Here is a 22,317-nt window from a genome sequence, read left to right on the forward strand (position 1 = left end):
GACAAATAATTGTCCCCGACTTATTGCAGTAATTTTGTTCAAGTTTTACGATCTAGGGAATGTGTGAGTAATAAATCATCTTAATAAGGTCGCAACTTACCGTCTTTATCTAATCCCATTAAAAAACTATACATCTTATTATAATGAATGAGAACAACTTACCAAGAACATTTTTTTAAAAAAAAAAACTAAAGAAGTTGTTGCATGTATATTGATAAAAATAAAATATTGGTCCAAGGTCCAAAAATATATCAAATGGAATAGGCCCAAAAACTAGGCCAACTAGATTAGGAAAAAAAATGAAATCATATTAGAATAGATTTCAACGGGTGTCTTTGCATATTCTTTCTTCCTATGGTCTCGCCGGAACTCAGACTTGCATCTCTAGAGACTTTTTTGTCCCTTAACTTGATCCACTCAGTTTCCATATTTTTCCTTCAAACTCTTTCTGGCTATCTATCTCTAATATACTTCTCTGTCGATCACATTTTCTTTTCCTCCCTTATAAGATTAATACCACCATCTTTCGAATAGAAAATATAACAAACATAAACTACATGGTTAAATTTCTCCATTTATTGATATAACTAAACAGATGTGACCAATTATAAATTTGGATTTCCATAATCCTATATTTACAATCGACGTCTATTTTCCTTCTCTTATAAGATATAAAAACCTAAAGCAGGAAATGTCATTTACAAAACTTCACTTATTAATTGCATTTTCTTCTACAAAGAAATCAACAAACTATCTTCTCTCTTTCTTCTTTGTCGAAACTTAGTCTAATAATTTTATTGGTGTTGAGTAGTTTTCTAGAGTTTTAATAATGGCGCCGAGAAAACACCATCAAATAGTTTTTTATGGGTGGGTAATCTTACCCTTGACATTATCGATGCTGCCCCTAATGTCTATGTTCCAGAACTTTGGTTCGCTTGATAGTGTAACGACATCTACCTCTCGTGGTTTTGAATTTATCAATTTTAGAAATATCAATGACTCCAAGAAGTCTAAAGACGCGCTGCAAGGATTCTTCTTTCATGGAAAGTCTTTGAGGATCGAATTTGCTAAGCTGGTTTAGATATAAAAAAAATAGAAACCGGCTTAGCGAATTTGATCCTAAGAGGATTATCATGAAAGAAGGATTCTTGGAGTGCATATTTAGACTCCTTGGAGTCGTTGATATTTCTAAAATTGATGAAATTGAACCCGGGAGAGGTATATGTGGTTGCTCTATCAACCGGGCCAAAGTTCTAGGTTAGAGACATTAGTTCATAATCGGTAACCTCATGGGTAATATTAACGACCCATTGAAGATTGTATGATTGTGTTTCTCCCGGTGCCATAAAGAAAACCCTAGAAAATTAGTTAACACAAACAAATCTATCAAACTGAGATTTGGGAAAATGGGAAAAGAAAGAAAATAAGTCGTTGATTGCAGCGGAAAAGAAAAGGAAATTATGTAAGTGAAGTATTGTAAATGTCGTTTCCTTCTTTGGGTTTTCACATTTTAGAGGAGAAGGATAATTCACAATAGGCATCTGTTGTAGATATAGGACTATGTGAATCCAAAGATATAACTGGTCACAACTGCTCTAGTTATATCAATAAATGGATAAATTTAACTCTATCATTTATGTTTGCTTTCTTTTCTATCAAAGACATTTGTTTCATGGTAAGTTGTTCTATTTTATATATATATATATATATATAATGAGATATGTTCTTTGACTTTTTTTTGTTTTATAAAGCATTGTGTCATGACCCACCACCACATCATGCCATGTAAGAACCACTTGGCATAATGATACCAATTTGGAAGAATAAGTATGCTAGCATTTATGGGAAGATTCTAGATCTGTGAAGAAATTCTTGCAAAGACTCAAGACTATCTAGGAAGAATTCTTTAAAAGCCTTAGAATATTTAGGCATGTATAGAATTCTAGAAGAATGGTTTATTTTAAAATATCTAGGGACTTATGTACCAATTATAAGTTGAAATTTAGCCTCTAGGTTAGTAGTATATATACAGGAGCATCCATTTCTAAATTAACCAAGGAAATGCAAGCAATCTTCCAAGCAATATGAATGTCTCCTTATAAACACTCTTGTGGCCTTCTTCATTATCTTAGTGATCTATATTTTAAAAGGCTTACTTGAACTTACAAGATCGTGAAATAATTATTAATTAAATTGTCGAGGGCTGCACGGAGTACTTATTTAAAGTCTAAGTCTATGAAAAAGTGGTATTAGAGTAAAGTTTGATACAAGGGAAATGGAAAATTAGAGAGACATTAACGTTGCTAGAAGCACCAACTTCAGGTACGATGGTGGAATGAAGCCCCAAAAAGGGAGGAAGTATTTTCAGAAGAATGAAGAATTGTTGTTGGACCTATAACAAGTGATGAACTAACATCCCACTCACCTTTGTCCACTGAGGCTAGTGATGATGAACGTGGGGAGCATCCTATAGACATTACTCATTGAATAGAGTAGACTTCGAGTGTTGATACGGTAAGGCAGACTTTGGAAATTGTAGGAACGCAATTGAACGGGGTGGATTATAAGTTCAAGACTCCTATGGACTTTACCCTTGAGGAGAATGATAATATCCGCACATAATTAGAGGCGTGTAAGCATGCATTATATGAGATGAAGGAAATCATCACTTACTTTGAGTGTCGGCTCAAGAATGCATTAAGAACCATCAAAACCATGAATGCGGAGATTGAAACGCTCAAGGAATGAATTGAAAATGGAGGATATGTGACTTCTAATGGAGATAGGGAGGATAAGACTGAGGCTCCCAAGCCACTGATGTTCAAAGGCGCTTGAGAAACCCAAGAGGTAGAGAATTTCCTTTGGAATTTGGAGAATTACTCCAAGTGCAACAAAGTGAAGAGCGAAGAGAACAATATCAACAATGTTGTATTGTACCTCTCGCAGATGGACATGCTTTAATGGAAGCGAAAGGAGTCCAAGATAGGAAAGGGACTTTTCACCATCAAAACAAGGGAGAAACTCCAAGTACATTTAAAGAAGACTTACTTCCCCAACAACGTAATCTGTGAGGCAAAGCACAAGTTTAGGGAGTTGAAGCAGATATGTAAAATACGAGCATATGTGAAGGAGTTCACCACTCTTAAGATTCCTAACCTCACGGTTAAAGATATGTTGTTTCACATCAGGGATGGGCTAAACAATTGGGTTAGAATGGAGTTGGAGCGCCAAAAGGTTAGGACTATTGATGAAGCCATCACGTAGTCCAAAGCTTTGATAGATTTAAGAATGACAAGGGAAGAGGAGAAGAGATGAGAGATAGTAATGACCAAGGCGAGTGTTATCATGGTTAAAGTGGGGAGAAACAACCACATCCCAAGAATCATGACACCTATAAGTCTGATAGCAAGAAGTTTGGATGTCAAAGTCATTCTAATAAGAAGACATGAACTACACAAGGAAATTGTTGCTACATATACGATGAGCCGCATGACTATGAGAGATGCCCTGGACTAAAGAACCTTAGTGCCATATTACGGGGATGGAAGGAGAAATATTCATAAGAACCAGGGAATGGTTAAGACACAACATAGTTGGACCAATTGAATTATGCAGAGCTATCACAAAGCAATTAGAGAAGGCGAAAGAATATGGTGCACAATATGTAAACATCATGATCGATGGATGAGCCGCTCGTGCTATGGTCGACATAGGTGCAGAGTCCAACATCAAGTCAAAGAATGCAATAAAAAAGTTGGGGTTGAGATACAATCCAAGTAATACCCACCTCAAGACAGTAATACACCACCGACTTTCGTGTATGGAATTTCTCATGGAGTATGCATTACGCTAGGCATGTGGAAAGGTAAAACACACTTTACTGCCACTCCTTTAGAGATCTTTGACATAATTATGATGAAATAGTTCTTCTAGAAATGTCACACGATGATCGATCCTCGCCTCCAATGACTCTTTGTCATGGATCAAGAAGGATCATGTATGGTTCCCCTGATTAAGACACGAAAGATAGAAGGAAGAGCTCATCTGCCATGCAGCACATAATGGATCTTAAGAAGGGGGAGTGATCAAAACCACCATTGAGAGTGCGACTAAAAATATAGTGGTAAAGTGACATTGCCACCATGTATAGAGAAAGTTGTTAAAGAGAATAAAGATGTAAGGTCTGAGGGGTTACATAATGGCATTGATCAAGTCAATGTTCTACTGGCCCTTTATGCGAGAAGAGAACATTTATTGTTCATACAACAATAATACACCACGATCGTCACAATATTAGGTAGGGGAGACTGCCATGACTCACCGCCTCATCTTGCCACATAAGCACCACATGGCATATAATTATCCATCTGGAAGCATAAGTATTCTAGAATATATGGAAAGATTCTAGAGCCATGAAGAACTTCTTGGAAAGACTCAAGAATATCTTGGAAGAATTCTTAAAAAGCCTTAGAATATTCTAGGCATGTAGAGAATTCTATAAGATGGGTTTGTTTGTAAATGTTTAGGGACTCATGTAGCAAATATGATTTACCCTTTATCCCCTAAGTTAGTAGTATAAATAGAGATGCATCCATTTGTAAATAAACCAAGAAAAAGAAAGCAATCTTCATAGCAATACAAAAGTCTTATTACAAACTCTCTTGTGTCTTTCATCATTTTCTTAGCGATATAAGTTTGAAAAGTCTTACTTGAGCTTACAAGATTGTAAAAGAATTGCGAGGAAGTTGTTGAGTACCGCATGAAGTGTATAGTTAAAGTCTAAATCCTTGACAAATTGATGTACATTTTGGCAATTTATATGTTGGCCACTGGTTAAAAGAGGCAAAACTTAACTACCACTATCACAACTCAAATTCAAAGATCATGATTGAGCTTTCGTGAGAAATTAATCATATCAAGTGAACCAATATTCATTTTAGTCAAGTACAAAATATTAATTAAACAAGAGATTCCAAATAATCATTATAACCAAGCGACAAACAATTCAACCAACTAAAATATCCACAACCATCATCAACATTTGCAACATCAGTCCTGTAAAAAGAAGAACAAAATGTTAAACCTGAAAACAACATCTGAATAATTTTAGTCAACTTAAATAACCCCGTTTTGGCTGAGTAGTTGACAAATATCAGGCCTAGAAAAACCAATATCAGCACTTCAATGTAGCGGACAATCAATACAAAATAGTTAACTTATATAAGAATTATATACATTGTTCTTATAATAAGAAATATCAAATATGCATATATTTTTTCCTAATCATAATGCCAAGCCACATATAGTAATGACCAAAATGGTTCTATCCAAGAGAAATTCTTGAATCATTGTTATTTGCATTATTGAATACAACATGACCTGTAGGAAAATTGCTTCCAAATGGACCTACACGATATTGTTCATCCAACACAGGACCTCGATCATTTTTTCTTTTATGAGGATAAAAACTATCATCTGACTCATCAATCCTATATCTATTAGCTGCAACTTTAAGTTGGCTAGAATCAATAGTTATTATTTTTGAAATAACATGTGAAAGCAACCTTGCATTCTTAAAGGTTTAGTTGAGATGTTAGGACCATAACATGGCAAACATCCAGATACATTTGAGGCCAACATATATGGATGTTTGCCACGCTATGATTCTGACATCCCAGCTAGACCTTTGAGTGTGCAAAGAAGGTTTAACAATGTATTTCAAGACCAGTAATTACTGGTTCTGGCCAACTTCGAAGGGAAACTGCAAGATCGAGGATCGAATAGGAAAATGATAGCTCTTATCCTCAAAAAAGAACAACTGATTGAGATCCTGTGTTGGATGAACAATATGGTTTGGGTTTATTTGGTAGAAATGTTCCTTCAGGTATTGTAACAGTCAGTAAAGAAAACAATGGTGATGCAAGAATTTCTCCAGGACAACACTATTCTGGCCATGACTATATATGGTATGATATTATCACCATGAATGGAACATTTGAGTGTCGTGTTATCTATGTTCCTATCGGGGAAAGTATACAATCTGAGATATATGTATGAGTTAACAAAAAATATACATGTTTGATCTTTCTTTGGATTAGCAGAGTATAAATAATTCTTATAAAATTTAACTATTTTGTATGGATCTTGTTAGCTACATTCAAGTGCTGAAACTTCTCTTTTTGAATCCCCGATGTAATCAATTGCTCAACCGAAACGGGGTTAGAGAATTTGACTAAATACTATTCAGAGGTTGCTTCCAGGTTAACCATTGTACTCTTCTTGCCTAATACTGACAAAGATTTTTCCTCATTGATAGATTTTTTGAGGTAGTTGAGTTCAAAGAGATCGCGTTAGGGTTGTGAAACTTGGTGATTGAACCAACATGTTCTTGATGGCCCTGTCATTAGAAAGGTTAAGAAAGTTTATGGTCCGGCATGTCCTTATGGTGTTGTTCTAAAGTTTGCACCTAGTGGCACATCCTTACCACCAGAGTTTTATCTACCTCGATACGTGATGCACAAGAGATAACATCCTCTCAGGTTTCCCATGCAAGGTCCTTTTTAACAAATTACCTTATTACATGTTTAAGTAATTTTCAGCCATTAACTAGTGTGAAAGGAACTGAACTACCGTCTACTAGTATGCCCTCATAGGATGTTATTGTTGCACCACAATATAGGAGATATGTTGAAAGGTAACTTTATCTTGGAAGACATGAATATGTTGGGATAGCTCATGGCAGCAGATGTTTTAGTGGTGTTATGTATTGAATTCAATTTTCTCTTGGTTTAACTTTTTGTTGTCTCTCTTTTCTTTTTGTTTCCTTAATTCTTGTTTAACCACTTAGCATTTCAGACTCATTGGTTTGATTAATCATCACAATGTGTAGGACTTATTAAAGAGAAAATGCCCCCACTAGGAATTTCTATGATCTTAGGGCTCATGGCCTCTTAATAAGGGTGAAAGAAATCCATCCATCCCTTAAACAAATGAATTATAATTGCTGGAAATTTGAAAATTCTTTGGCAGTCCTCAAATATCTTGAGGTGAAATTATATTTTGATTTTTTTATACACCAAAAAAAATTATTTGGAAGAATGAATACCGAACCCAAGAAGGGCTGCCCCACGTATCTCACCGAGATGAGAATCAAGTGTGCGTAGTTCATGCAGATATGACCCTAAAATATGCACAAACAATTTTTTTTTACTTTTTGGAAAATATAATATTGAACCCAAGAAGGGTTGCTACGTATCTTATTGATATTAGAATCAGGTATGGATAGATCGTTCAGATACAACATAAAATAATTTCAAGATTTAGACAAACTCGGATAAATTCTTATATCCTCTTAATTGTTGATCTTTGCATTGTCCGTTGAATGTGGTCTTTTTATAGTAACCACTAGTTGTTGCATTGTTTTTCGAATGTCTCTTCAAATTGTTTGTTCCCCCAATTATTCATAAAAACTATACTTTATTATCACCATTCCCGACTGTTTTCTGGGACGTTTCCATGCAAAAATATGAGAAATTGGTGAAAGGAGGGCCGACATGCAAGATACATAACGAAAAATATATGAGTGCAACATTATAGACAAAGACTCCCTAGATTTGTCTTTTTGACCGGATATTAATGTCTTGTGAACTCCAAAGACGAAAATTTCGTGAGTCCTCCTGTTACTTGCAATTACGGATGAGAAATGACCTTCAAATTATGACATAAATCAACATCCCGCTAAAAAAGGAAGAAAAAACCAAAATGTAAAAGTGTTACCTCGTGTTCATAATGGATAATACAAAATATCCATTATGATTTGAATGATGTATTAAACACACAAGCACTGTTTTGATTGAAGACACTCAGTTATATCACATGACATATAAACATTAATTGCGCGTTCTACACAAATATGTGACCCTTTTGTGTGTTTTAATGATGTATTACGTCATTTGACAACATTCCATTGCCCCCAATAACATTTTATACAAATTTTATGAATGAATCAATTAACCTTACAAAATGAGGAAAAATCGATACAAATAATCGGTCTCATGCAAGGGTACAATCCTAAACTAAGCCTTCATAAGAAGGCCCTTCTTTCTTTAATTTTTTGTCATTTTCAAATTTCAACACCTTTTACTTGGAATGGTAACCATTAAAGATCCTTCTTCAACTAGAGTAAGCTATTAAAATAAACACCCCACCCCAAGAGACTATAAATTGTCAAATTACGTATACATCCTTCTAATTTAAACACACAATTAAGATCGTCAGGTCATTTTGGAATAAAGGTGGTCATTGTAATGGGCCCAACACACCTTAGGTATTAGGTCGTCTTAGGTCAATGCACTAAATCAAGGATTGGGCATCGCTCTACACTAGTTTAATAAGAGAGGGCTTAATTTGAAGTGGATCGGTGACCCATGTGGACAACTAGGGCTAGGGAAGTTAGCAACCGTTGACCATCTAGTGGCTAACTACATTCCGCAAGGTACCCCAATAAATAATTAGGATAACAAATGTTTGCCGCCTGCATAATCGTCCATTAAGTAAGAAATAAAAAAGCCGAATGGCGGAAATATTTCATGATGCAATGCCAACATACATAAAATTAAAAAAATATTGAATAAATAACAACTACAATATACAAATAAAAAAAATACACAAGATATAATGAATAACACAATAAAAGAATGACTCCTCAATTTAAAAAGAACTCATAATGGTTAGAACCTCTATATCCCCAGATGAGTTGGCATTCTATTTGCATCCCTACTTTAAAGGAGTTGCCACCTAATTTTAGGAACATTTTGGAAACCAATAAATTAATTAGCATTAAAGAATGTCTATGAAACCAATAAAGTCTAGGTAAGGGGTTCAAGTTATTATGAAGCGAAGGTATTAGGAACCCTTCGAAATTCACAATTGTGGGTCCTGACTGAATTCATTTTTTAAAATTGAGGAGGAGATAAAAAATAATATACAATTATAATAAACATGTTATATACAAAATTAATAAAATAGAACAATAATATAAGACACGACCTAAAGTTTGCCTAACATCGATATAAACAATATAATTCGAATTTCATTCGAATAGCTTCAATGGGAAGCAACTCTGCCTACCTATAGAGACACTTAGTAAAAGTGTTAGTACTAAATAAATATGAATAAAAAAATGAATTAAATAATAACTTCAAAATAAAACTTGTCTTATTATCATGGGAGGCATCGGATATTGACTGTAATTTCTTAATCGGCCAATTTATTTATTGGTTAATACTAAACATAATAAAAACTAAATAATCGAAATAGAAACAAACTCTTAGAGGAAAACTCAATGGCTATATCACATTTGCTAAAACAATCTCTAAATCAACAAAACTTATCCACTAAGGCACTAACTATACAAATAAATAATACTTAATGAAAAGGAAGAGACAAAAATAGTAATATTAAAACATCCAGTAAGTAATCACAATAGAGGTTACATGGTCAAACAGAACTTGAAAATTATACGCACATGCTTCAATTATGGCAAAGAAAGTAAAGCAATTTCGGGGCACCAACCTCAAAAGTAGACCAATATCAAGCGCACGCAAAGGATTTACCAAGAAAGAGAGATAATATCCAACTATGTTACAATTCCCACACACAAAATTGACAAGAAGTATGATCTAAAATGGCGGTGTAAAAATACAAGTGTCGAACAATGCAAAAATAAAGGAGAGTTTTGAATTTAAAACAGTTGGAAACCCTTTTGACCCTTCAGATCGTGTCTTGATCGATGATGTTACTTATGTTGCCGACACACTCGGCAATGCGCCAAATGGAAATTTTCCTAGCCGAAGTTACCAGATCTCCGACCTTTTGGTTTGTCAAAAACGTGATCCACATTGGGCTCGCCGAATGGTACTTGAGCTCTCCTAATTTCCTATTTCTCCCAAGTTTCAAATTTTCAACCTACACATCTAACAACCGTTATTCAAATAACAAAACATAAAAACTAAAAACTTGGGTTGCCTCCCAAGAAGATCCTTATTTAACGTCATGGCACGACAAAGAAACGGTGTCAAGCTTCGTTGTTTGGGTTATCCATTGTATCACTCGGTAAACCTCCTTTTGGTCTTGGACTTAAATGAGTCAAGATTTGACCCATTTGTGTTTCTAGTTGCTTAATTTATACTGAATATGATATAACCGTTTGGTTTAGAGAAGAGACTTTATCTTATATTTTTTTTACGACCTTGTCCAATCCTTACACTTTGTTGAGATTGCGTGCAAGCATATCTTCGGTGCGCAAATTTTGAGGTTTAGCCCTTGGCTTTTATGGCTTTTTATGCTCATGGAGAGTTACATATTGTTCTTTGTCGCCATCCCTCTCTCTCCAATTCGTACCACGGTCACACCATTTCCTATGTAGGTCTCGCCAACCTTCATCACGATCCCTGTTCTAACTTTGTTTGCCGCCTAGCCTTGGATAGCTCAGACGGAAACCAACTGCCTAATTTGCCAAGAAATGCACTTCTTCATTGTACATATCTTCAAAATGTGCTTCATAAGGGTTCACTCCACTAACTTCAACCGTATTCACACCCTTAGAACCACTTCCCATGACATGTTTCGTCAATAGGTCCATATGGGTCATCATCTAAGCCATGTTTTCATCCTACTCTTGGTTCTTTTACATTTATTCCTTTGTCATCCCAAAGCTTAAAGGCGAAGTCTGATGTTCCCTAGTGTACCAAGCACGATTGATTTTCTTCATATCATTAGGAGGAGTAGATGCTATGTCAAAGGGTTATTGAGTGATTCCTCCTCGAACAAGTTGGTATGCCACAACCTTGTAGACTGAATCGAGGCTTCGGTAGATGTATTGTTACAACACATTATTCTGTAGTCCGTGATTTGGACGTTGGAGCAAAAACTTCTGGAACCTCAACCATGTCTCATGAATAGGTTCACCATCCACTCACTTAAAGTTCTTAATATTATCCATCTACTTCACCATCTTCGAGGGAGGGAAAAACATTACATAAAATGCATCAGTGAGCTCCTCCTAAGCAGTGATTGATTCCCTTGGTAAATCGGCCAACCACTTTGTTGCATCCCCATTACAGAAAAGGGAAGCAAACGAAGTCGAACTTACTCCTTAGTGATGTTCTTGAAAGAGAACGACCCACACAAATCCACAAATTTTAGATGTTGTCATGAGGGTTGATCTTAGACATATTTATGCGCCTATTAACCAATTAATCTCAAATATCTAGCTAAGATTGAGAGAAAATTCCTAATCAAAATTGCAATTTTAGAGTCCATTAATTGTGTTTCCTCTAACCAATATGATTCGATGTTACAGGGTGTAAAGCAAGGAAAAGGAGCGAAAAAAGAACACCATGCATGAGGTCGGAGAATAGAATTCGAAGTTGCTAAGGAGAAATGACCAAGAAGCTGGAAAAATACATTGTGAGGGAGAACCTCCACGTCGCAGAGTTGAAGCCAGCATGTGGAAAATGAATTTTACAAAAAAAAGTGGAATGCGCAATGGAAGCGCGTCATGGAGTTGGCTCAAGCTATTCGTAATGTGCAGCGAGGGAACAGGTCCGCATCACGGACCAGGACTCCAGATTTGCACCATGTGTTTTATTTCAGACTATAAATAGTCAAGCTTTATTATTTTATCATTACTCAGTTTTTGAAAAATGGGAGAACACGATTTGAGCAACTTTACTGAGTATATGTAGGGTTTTTCTTCTACTCTTTCATTTTGGTGAACTCTTTTATGATCCTGGAACAGTATTTGATGATGATTCATAAGATGAGTAGCTAAATTCCTTTATTCTGGGTTGTATATATGATTAATAGCATAATAGCATTTATTTGTAGCACGAGATGGGTTTTCTAATGATATATGCTTACATTTTTGTCTAACTATTTTGATGATTGATCAACATTAAAATAAACTCGTTGTCCGCTCTTGAACTTAGAAGACGAATAGAGGAATATACCAAGGAATGTGAGAAGCGTGTTCATTCTAGGTAAAAATTTAGAGTGTTTCGTATATAGGATAGGATTATACATATATACATTCTTTGATTAATGTGCAAGATGATAGCTTAATGCTCCGCTATTGGTTCATGCCTATCCTCGCTCAACTATGTAGGTAGGCTGTAAATGGTTGTAGGAAATAAAAGGTCCGGAGATCATTATCGTAAAATAAACCTTGTGAATCAATAATGAGGTTAACCTTTCGAATCCTTGATAAGTTATTATTATGTTTGAAATCGATGCATGCTACAACCCTGAAATTTTTCCCAAATTGTGAAATCCATTATTTGTAAATGATTTAATTGTACAAAATTAATATTTGCAACTGATTAACATAGTTGATACAAACAAACTCTTGAAATCATCTGTCGCATAAGTAAATTTATTTTAGTTACAATAAAGTTAGTATTTGTTGATTTGAAGTCCTTTGTATTCAATAATCCGGCTTAAAAGAATCGTTGTACTACTTGAGCGACCACATACATTTGTGGGTGCTTCAGGACGCCACAAGTTTTTGGCGCCACTATCGGGGGCTTTCAAATTGGCATATATTTATTTTTTGCGTTTCTGAATTATTTTTACAAGTGTTGACAACTTGATCTTTGCTATTAATTTTACAGGTTGTGTCAAGATTTCACACTAGAAGACGACCATGACTTGGTAGAGCCTCTAGCTGAACCGGAGAGATTTGTTCGTTACTGGAGAAGGCTAAGAAGATTGTCTTCACCTACCATGTTCCTCTTGTCGCTAGTGAACCAGTAACCCAAGAAGAAAAAGAGGATCAAGACACACCTGCAGTGATGGCAGAAATGAAAGTGAGAGGCGTGGCAATCCCACGCACCACCAATGTCACTTCAAGTATTCAGAAACCTGCAGCTGGTGGGAGGTTTAAATTGAAGCAGAGTATGGTGCAACTATTGCACACAAATGAACAATTCACTAGTCTATCTCATAAGGACCCACAAGTGCATATTCAAAATTTCCTCGAGATTAGTGACATATACACTCAAACTGGAGTGAACTCTGATTATGTGAGGCTTACCCTATTCCTATTTTCTCTTCAAGGGGAAACAAAAAGATGGTTGAACTCTGAGACCACAAATTCCATAACATCTTGGGATGGTCTTTCCCGGAAGTTCATGATAAGGTTTTTTCCATCTGAAAAAATAGCCAAGTTGTGAAGCGATATATTAAGCTTTCGACAAAAAGGAGGAGAAAACTTGTACCATGTTTGGGACAGGTTTAAGTCCTTGTTGCTAAGTTTTCCACATCACCATCAAGCTAACAAAATGCTGGTCCACAACTTCGTTAAAGGGTTTGAACCAAGTAGGAAATTTTTACTTGATTCTACTGCAAATGGACAAGCATTGCAGAAGACATATGCTGAGCTGATTAAATTGCATAATAGAATTTCTCAAGGTAATCTCGAGTGGAATGGAGGAGGAGCTAAACTGGTCATACAAAATAATGTTGAAGTGATGGAAGTGGATGCAGTGACAACCTTAACTGCACAAATTACAGCAATGCACAATATGATGACTACACACTTCAGCAACATCTCACTAGAAAAACAGCGAGCTCAAGTTAATATGGTGTAGCAACCAGCAACACGGTGTGAAGTGCATGGAAGTGGAGATCATACTGTTGAGGTATGTGGAGCAAACCCAGATCTGTTAATTTTGTAGGTAATGCCCAGCGAGGAGGAAATCAAAATAATTATGGCAACACCTACAATCCAAGATGGCGTAACCACCCAAAGTTTTCATGGGCTGGTAATCAAAACCAAGACCAAGGACAGAACCAGTACAGGCCGTAAGGTGCTGGACAATATTACAATCATCAAGGCCATGGAAATCAGCAGGGTCATGGGAATCAACAATCTGCGAAGGAAGGTGATATGTGTGTGGAGGACATGCTAAAGCAAATCATGGGTGACCAAGCTAAGTTGGCAGCAGATGTCCAAAACAACCAACTAGCGACTTCAAATTTGGAGAAAAAATTTTGGGCAGTTCGGTAGTTCACAGAATTCTCAACCACAAGGGGGTTTGCCTGGAAATACTGGTCCAAACCCAAAACAGGTAAATGTTGCGAGTACCCATAGTGGTCGTCCATTAGAGGAGTTAACGCCAAACACAAAAGTTGCTGAAGAAAAATGAAAGCAGGTGGATAAAGATGAACCAAGTGAGACAAGGGTTAATGAGGAACCAAAAGCAAAACCACTTCCTCCTTTACCACATAAATTTAAAAAGTAGAAGGATGTGGGATTTTTTTGTAAGTTTATTGAACTACTTAAAAAATTACATTTTAACTTGCCTTCGATTTATGTGTTGCTGGGCATTCCTATGTATGCCAAATATATGAAAGATGTTGTGGCTAACAAGAGTAGATTGGCAAAGTATGCAACAGTGGCACTCTTTGAGGAGTGCAGTTCTAGGATCCCGAATAGGCTCCTAGCTAATTTGAAAGATCCAAGGAGTTCTACTGTGCAAATAAAAATTGGTAAGTGCATTAAATCAAGAGGGTGGTGTGATTTGGGCACGAGCATCAACTAGATTCCTACGCCCATGTTTCTTATGTTGGGACTAGGAAGACCCAAGTCCACAACTATAATGTTGCAATTAGTTGACCGCTCAGTATCAAGACCAAATGGAGTTATTGAAGATGTCTTAGTCCAAGTGGGGACTCTCATCTTCCAAGTATAATTTCTCATCTTGGATTTTGAGCCTGACCTAGTGGTCCCATTTATTTTGGGACTCCTATTCCTAAAAACCAGTGGTGCGTTAATTGATGTGGTTGCCGGTAGACTGACAATGAGATCTCATTACAAGGTATAGGTCTTTGATGTGTCCGAGGCAATAAATTTTCTTGCAATATATGAGGAGCTTCCATCAATTAAAGTCATTGATGAGGATACAACAACTAAATATGTTGAAGCCCGAGACCTTTTACAAAATTGTTTATCGGGAAAAATATTGAGGTGGACGCGGAAGCCAAAGAGATGGCTAGTATTCTAAATGTCCCAAATGTGAGTATGCTTCACAAGTTTTTGGATCCATTAAATAGAGTCTTGGGACAACCTCCCAAGCCATCGATTGAGAAAGTACCAAAGTTAGAGTTGAAAGCTCTCCCCTCCCATCTCATGTATGCATTTTTTGGTTCTAACGAATCGCTACCTGCAATTCCTTCTTCTGCTTTGTCTGAAGTACAAGTTGAGGCCTTTCTGAAAATATTGAGGAAGAGGAAAGAGGCGATAGGCTAGCAAATTGCTGACATACATGGCATCAACCCATCTTTATGCATGCATAAGATATTCGTGGAGGAGGGCCACAAGTCAAATGTACAACTTAAACGCAGATTGCACAATGAGGTGATTAAATTGCTGGATGCAGGTATTGTATACCCGATTTCAGACAACAAATGGGTTAGCCTAGTTCAGTGTGTGCCTGAAAAAGGAGGCATGATAGTGATCACCAATTAAAATAATGAGTAGTTTCAAACTAGGACAGTGATAGGGTGGCGAATATGAATGGATTAGAGGAAATTGATTAAGGCCACCAGGAAGGATCACTACCCCGTTTATTTTATTGATCAAAGGCTAGACGGGTTAGTTGGGCAAGAATATTATTATTTCCTGCATGGTTATTTAGGATATAACCACATCGTGATTGCACCAGAGGACCAGGAGAAAACTACAATCACCTGTCTGTATGGGACATATGGCTTCAAGTGAATGTCGTTTGGGCTATGCAATGCCCCAGCCACCTTCCAAATATGCACGATGTCCTTCTTTCATGATATGGTCAAAGATTTTGTAGAGATATCGATGGATGACTTGTCACTCTTTAGGGAGTCTTTTGATAGGTGTTTGGAGAATTTGGACAAGGTGCTAGCGAGATGTAACGAAACTAATCTCATCCTAAACTGGGAAAAATGTCATTTCCTAGTGAAGGAAGGGATTGTATTAGGCCATAAAGTGTCAAAACTTGGGCTAGATGTTGATCGTGCAAAAGTGGAAGTCATTGAAAAACTACCTCCCTAAGTCTGTGTTAAAGGGGTGAGATGTTTTTTGGGTCATGCTGGTTTCTTCAGGAGATTCCTACATGCCAAAGGTAGAACTTTCATATTAGCTTATAGGTAGCTAAGACCTATGTGGGAACATACTTATGGGATAAGGAGATTGCTTACGTGGAGGTTTCCATCTCACGAGATAGCCATATTGGGAACCCAACTACTAGCGTAAAGGAACCCATCTAATACTTATATCTGCTAAGTGTTAAGCATAATTCCCTTTAAGAGTTATGTTAAGTCTTTACTTAGATCCATATTCACAAGAGAATGCACTAGGCATTCAAGACAACATAATATCATAAGAGCTCAAATATTCATTTGGTGAGAATGTCCTTTCACCCTTTGAACCATCAACATATGAGTAAACCTTTAACATCTTACCAATATTTTGTTCATGAGCATGACCTTTCAATCAACACAACAAGCTTACCATAAACATATATACATACTTCATGCATAATTCCAGTGTAAGGATGTATGGAAGGGGGATCTTGCATCAAAACCACAACTACACAATAGATATAGAATCCTTACTATCTAAGTAAATCCTAATCTCCTGCATAATTCTTATAAAGAAGTATAACCCTCATACCTTTGCCCTTAAAGGGTCTTGAAATCACAATCAAACCAACCATATACAAATACTACATATTAGAGGAGGAATTCATGATTCAAAAGCTTAATTAACATAAACATATTCAATTGTCAAGTTCCCAACATCAATCAAGACATAACATAGTTCATACTTTAGGAAGAAGGGGAAATCATGGGTCTTAAATCATGGGTCTAACGGAGATTTTCATCAAAATCAAACAATACTACGTTATTCCAACCATAAATCATCATAATTAACCAAATCAATCCAACAAGTGAAATCATTTTAGAAGAAGACCCATGACATGAAATGAAAACCTAAGTTATTGGGGGATTGAAGTCTTGATAACATAATTTTGAAGGGGCTCATTTGGTGATAGTGTATAGACCCAAAAACGAACTATTGAAACTAGAGCCTAACGTGTGTGCGTGTGTGCGTTTGTGCATTTGTGTTTGTCATGAGTTTTGAAGTGGTTCAATGTAGTCCTGAATCTTGGTTAAGGGGTTTAGAGGTTAGACGTCAAGGTACGACTCCCCAAGGACCACCCTAACCGTCCTAGAGGAGGACCCTAAGTCTAAACCCCAAAGCTGCCCCAAATAAACTTTGTTGCCAAAATGAGGGTGACCTACGGAAGGGGTCCATGCCTCTTAGGTCCATCCACCCCCTATGGATGGCCTCCCTATGTCAAGACCCCTAAATGCACATCTCTGACCCAGATCACGGACCAACAGTATGGTCTGTGAGTTTAGGTCTCGTGGCTTACATTTGGTTTGTGATACGCTCAAATTACACCTCCCTAAAGAAGTATAAGCGATCATTATCAAGTAAAGAACCCAACTAGTAGGTTGGGGTCGATCCCATGAGGAAAATGGTTTAGACTTTACTTTAACCAACATTTATATTCAATTAGCCAAAGTACTTCCAGACACAAGAAATAAAAGGGGGAAATTTGTGAAACAAATTTTAAGAATTCAGTAAGTAACCAATAAACAAGAGTCAATTTCAGTTGTTCTGAAGATGAGAAAAATAACTAGTGTAGACGTGTTCCCCACAAGCTCATAACGCAGTAATCCTAGTAATCGCAATCCTTTCCTAGTGTGTTACATACAAAGTGATAAGTTAGGTATCTCTAAATCCTTGATTCGGCATCTAGAGAATTTCACCCCGCACCTTGATCCGGTTACGTGTGTATAATTTACTAACCCTTACCTTTACCTCATATTAGACGTCATAATCGACGTTTGGCTTAGTTATTACTTCGCACCAATCGACACTAGCCTATTAGATAGTATCACACTAAATCTATGCTGATAATTCTTTTCTTGTTGATTACCTCCTTGATCCGGCAAGTAGAAACAAGACAAGGTCTAACGCGTGCACTCGTTAAAAAGACTTTTAAACGAAAGAATTATCAATGCATGCAAAACACTATTCAAGAATTACTTCTGTACTACTCATACCTTGTTAATCGCTCATGGTTCCCACAACCCTAGTTGTGAAGTTTAGTTACCCATAATAGCAAGAACACAATTCATAATATTAGATGAAGAAATCATGAACTTACGTAACGAGAATAATAAACCCAGAATTTCAACTTGAATTGCAAAGCCAAAATCTTCAAAACGAATGTAGAAAATCAATAATTGCTAGGGTTGCAACTTAATCTCCAAAGTCACAAAAGTAAAACTAGAATAATAATGTCTAACCCCAAAAACGAGGTTTACATGCCCTATTTATAGAAAACAAATCCTAAATTAAAAGGGAAACAAACTAAGGAAAGTTTTGTTCAGGTACGCGTCTTCAATCCACGAGACCGACTTACGGACCGTCGATGGATCTACGGTCCGTAAGTCTTTTCCGTCAATCGGGACTTAGAAAATATTTCAGCTTCAAAAAGTCAGCTTCTCTGAAGCAAACGACGGACCAGCAGTACGGACCGTAGATTGATCTACAGTCCGTAAATCCCCTACGTAGCTCCATACTTAGAATCTTCAAAAATCAGGTACTGAACCCTCGCAGTATCACTCTACGGATCAACAGTACAGTCCGTAGATCAATCTACAGACCGTCAATGGGCACCGTGGTTCCACACTTGGTCAGATTTCCCTGATTTTTCCTAAGTACCATCCCTGCTGATCTACGGTCATCACCTACGGACCGTGAATGGACCTAGGGTCCATAGATCACCTCCGTGAATGCCATGTTTCTGCATTTCTTTCAGCTGTCTCTATACTTCTGCGTATGAACATCTTTCCTATAAAACATGATAAAAACACATAAAAACCAATATAAAAAGGCCCTAGACACACACAACTTGTAAGTGAAATGTATTAGAAATACCGTAAACTCACGGTATATCAACACCCTCAACTTAAATTCGTTGTTTGTCCTCAAGCGACGCACTACGACTCTAAACGACACTTGTATAGAAGCAACCATTTCAGGCCCCAAGCAATCACATGGCTCTCTACCTCCATCACTTTTCAAATGCAACTTCGTTCTCTTAGACTCGACAAGCTAATCGATGCAGACCAGATCATGACACAGATCAACCAACTGACACACAACAGACATCTTCTTACTGTCACCAAGGTACCAACTTTTCGACAATGTAACTAGTGCCCTTACTTCAAACGAAATCCCCTTTTCACAAAAATTGAATGTCCTTCATGGTGTAAGGATTTATTCAACACTCACGCTCAGAAGTAATTTCAAATACAGTTAGTGCTTACTGCCATAAGATTGCCCTTATTTTCGTTGCTTAGACTCTCCAAACTAGACTCTAGAATCACTATAGGACTTTATTGTCTTGTAACGTAGGCTCGGGGTCAGGTGTGGTACATTTGGGTACTGCTTAGTGACTTTCTGCCCTCCTTGACATTACACTAGGCTTTTAACCTCTTTTTGCCCTATTTTTGTCATACCATCACTTTACCTTCTTTCCCTTAATTTTCTTCAACCACGGATGTGACTTTAGACTTTGTAGTTCATTTTACTTTTATTTTACCTTTTTCTTTCAACAAGTCCATTCCTCACCTCTTTTTTTTTTCTTTTTTTTTTTGTCATCACTCTTTTCATACCCATTTTTCTTTCAGTTTCCTCTTTCATAGCCACCCTCAACTTATGGAATTTCCGTTAGTTGAGGTGCACAATACCCGATTTCAAGTTAGGGTCAAGATTGAAGTTACTTTTTACATTAGCCACCCATAACTTAGGCTTTTGGCCTAAGTCAAAGTGCACATATCCAAGGAGGGACCGGGGCCAACATAGTAGATTATGGGAAAGTGAGTTCAGGGTTTTTTTGAAAGAAATGGTTTTAATTTTTTTAGGCTCAAATTATTTGGATCAAAGGGAGCATTTAATTCATTTGGTTGGATCCTTCTTTTAGGCGATTTGTGGATTTTTCAGAACAATGACCTATGATCACTTTCTATCCTCTAGATTGAATTGTCTTAGCAGGACTAATCGGGCAAGTTCTAGTTTTGCACAAAACTGTTTGAACAGTCAATGATTCTCACCCACTCTTGGCACATAGTTTCATTATCAGATTATCAGATTACCCAGTTCAAGTTTAAGGTCTAGTCATGCCATCAAGTCGATTGTTACTATGTCATACTCAGAGCCAACACAATCAACTAATCGTAGCCTACTTCTAGCATACATCCCAAAATCTGACGGGTATCATTTTTCATAAGCCATCATGTTTCATTATGTATCATGTTTCTACACATACAATCCTAAGACATGCCGGTTCAACAAAAATTAAACAGTCTCTTGGGGAAAAAGAACAGAGGCAAGAAAACCCCAAGAGAGGATTCATGAGTTAGGTTATTCAGACTTCACCCTATCACTCACAATCCATTTACCTCACCCCAACAAAAATAGATGCAATTGTCCACAATGCATACAGAAACAGTAAAAGAAAATGGATTTGGGTGAAGCAAATCTGTGGCACAAAGCACCGGCGAATCATCAACAAGTAGGGGGATCTGGTTTCCTGGAGCCCGCTAGAACAGTGGTGGTGGCACCCTCAGTAGTGCCCACATCTGCAATCATAGCACTCTTAGTAGTGCGCTCTATCAATCTCACCGCAACATCAGTGGTGCTCACAACGTCCCTCAAAATAGGCTGAACCTCTGCAACTGGGGCAGAGCTCGATGCCCCTGCAGCTCTCTCACGCACCCTCTGCTGGTGCAACTCTTCGTCTGCAATAGAAGCCCTCCTAGCCTTCTTTTCTTGCCGATGCTGTCTTTTCTCAGCTTTCTCTTCCTCCGTGCGATGAGAGCGGTGCCGCTTGCCCTTGGCATGTGTCGGTGCAGGCCCCTCCTCGGTGGTCCCACTGAATAGAGCCTCTAGCACTGTATCATTAGCCAGTGCAGTAAGAGCAGCCTGAGTCTCAACTAAAGGTGCAGCAAGAAGGGTATCAACGTCAGTCCGGAGGGTGGCTAAGTCAGCCTGCCAAGCAGATAGGTCTATGCCCGGGGTTGATCGCTCGAGGACTTGCAACTCAAAGGCATCAAGACGCTTATTAACAGCCTTGACCTTCCGGTCCATCATCCCCTCCATCCAGCGCTCTATCCTAGCCTCGGACTCGGTGATCAACTTTTGCATCCACGGCTGGATGTGATGCAGCAGTGTGGCCATCTGTGCCTCTAACTTCTGTACTCTGGCCATCGGGACAATAGTCGCTCCTAACTGTGGTGTAGACCGGGAAGAGCTAGGAGCCATACTAGCTGCCTGAGAAGAAGAGCCTGGGACAGTGTCGGTGTGGTCTGGGTTAATGGGGTCGCCGCCCTGTGCCTGCTCCACTGTGTCTGCAAGATCGGAACCCAAGAGAGGTACCTCAATCTGGGGCTCTCTACGAGGTGCTGCCACATTTGCCTCATCTCGAATAAAGTCGATGTCCAATGCCCCTGTAGGGTGGACTAACTTGTCACAATCCCAGATCGGCACTCCAAAGTCCCTGCACAAATGAAAAATCAGACATGGGAAGGGGTAAGTAGTGGAGGTCCTGAAAGCTCTCTCGTGAATCTCTGCCAGCAGCATGCGGGCAAAGTCGATCTCTACTCCTGCTACCAATGTTGCAACCATCACCACTCTATCCCAAGTGACTTGATTGTCAGCTTTTGTAGGCGACACTCTGTTATGTACCAGCAGCCAGAAGAACTTGGCCACAAAATTTAATGTGGCCTTCCGGATGCCCAACCGTGGAGCGGCGACCCATTCCGCACGCTCGCCATCTGCAGCAATGTACCTGGCCAACCATAGTAGAACAGCCTCTCGCTGCTCAGCATTCCTCTGGAAAGCGCCACTCCGTACGATGTCCCAGTGGTAATCAAACTCTGAAGTGTTAAGAAACCAAGAGTGGCCCGTGGTAGGACCATAGAGAAAACGGCTAATGGTGGCAGGTGATATGTCCACCGGACAACCCCGCACCATAGTGGAAGTGAGAGGATCGTGGGCTAAGGGCAAAACCTTTTGGTAATCGAACCGCGGCTAGTGGCGGCATATAAGGCATATAACTCTCGCACCATCTCCTCACTATACGTCCCTGAGTCTCGAGCCATCCAGTCGCACTTGTGAAAGTTAAACACCCGGTGGAT

The sequence above is a fragment of the Solanum stenotomum genome, chromosome 7 (assembly GCF_019186545.1).
Source record: "Solanum stenotomum isolate F172 chromosome 7, ASM1918654v1, whole genome shotgun sequence".
In the NCBI taxonomy this organism is placed as follows: domain Eukaryota; kingdom Viridiplantae; phylum Streptophyta; class Magnoliopsida; order Solanales; family Solanaceae; genus Solanum; species Solanum stenotomum.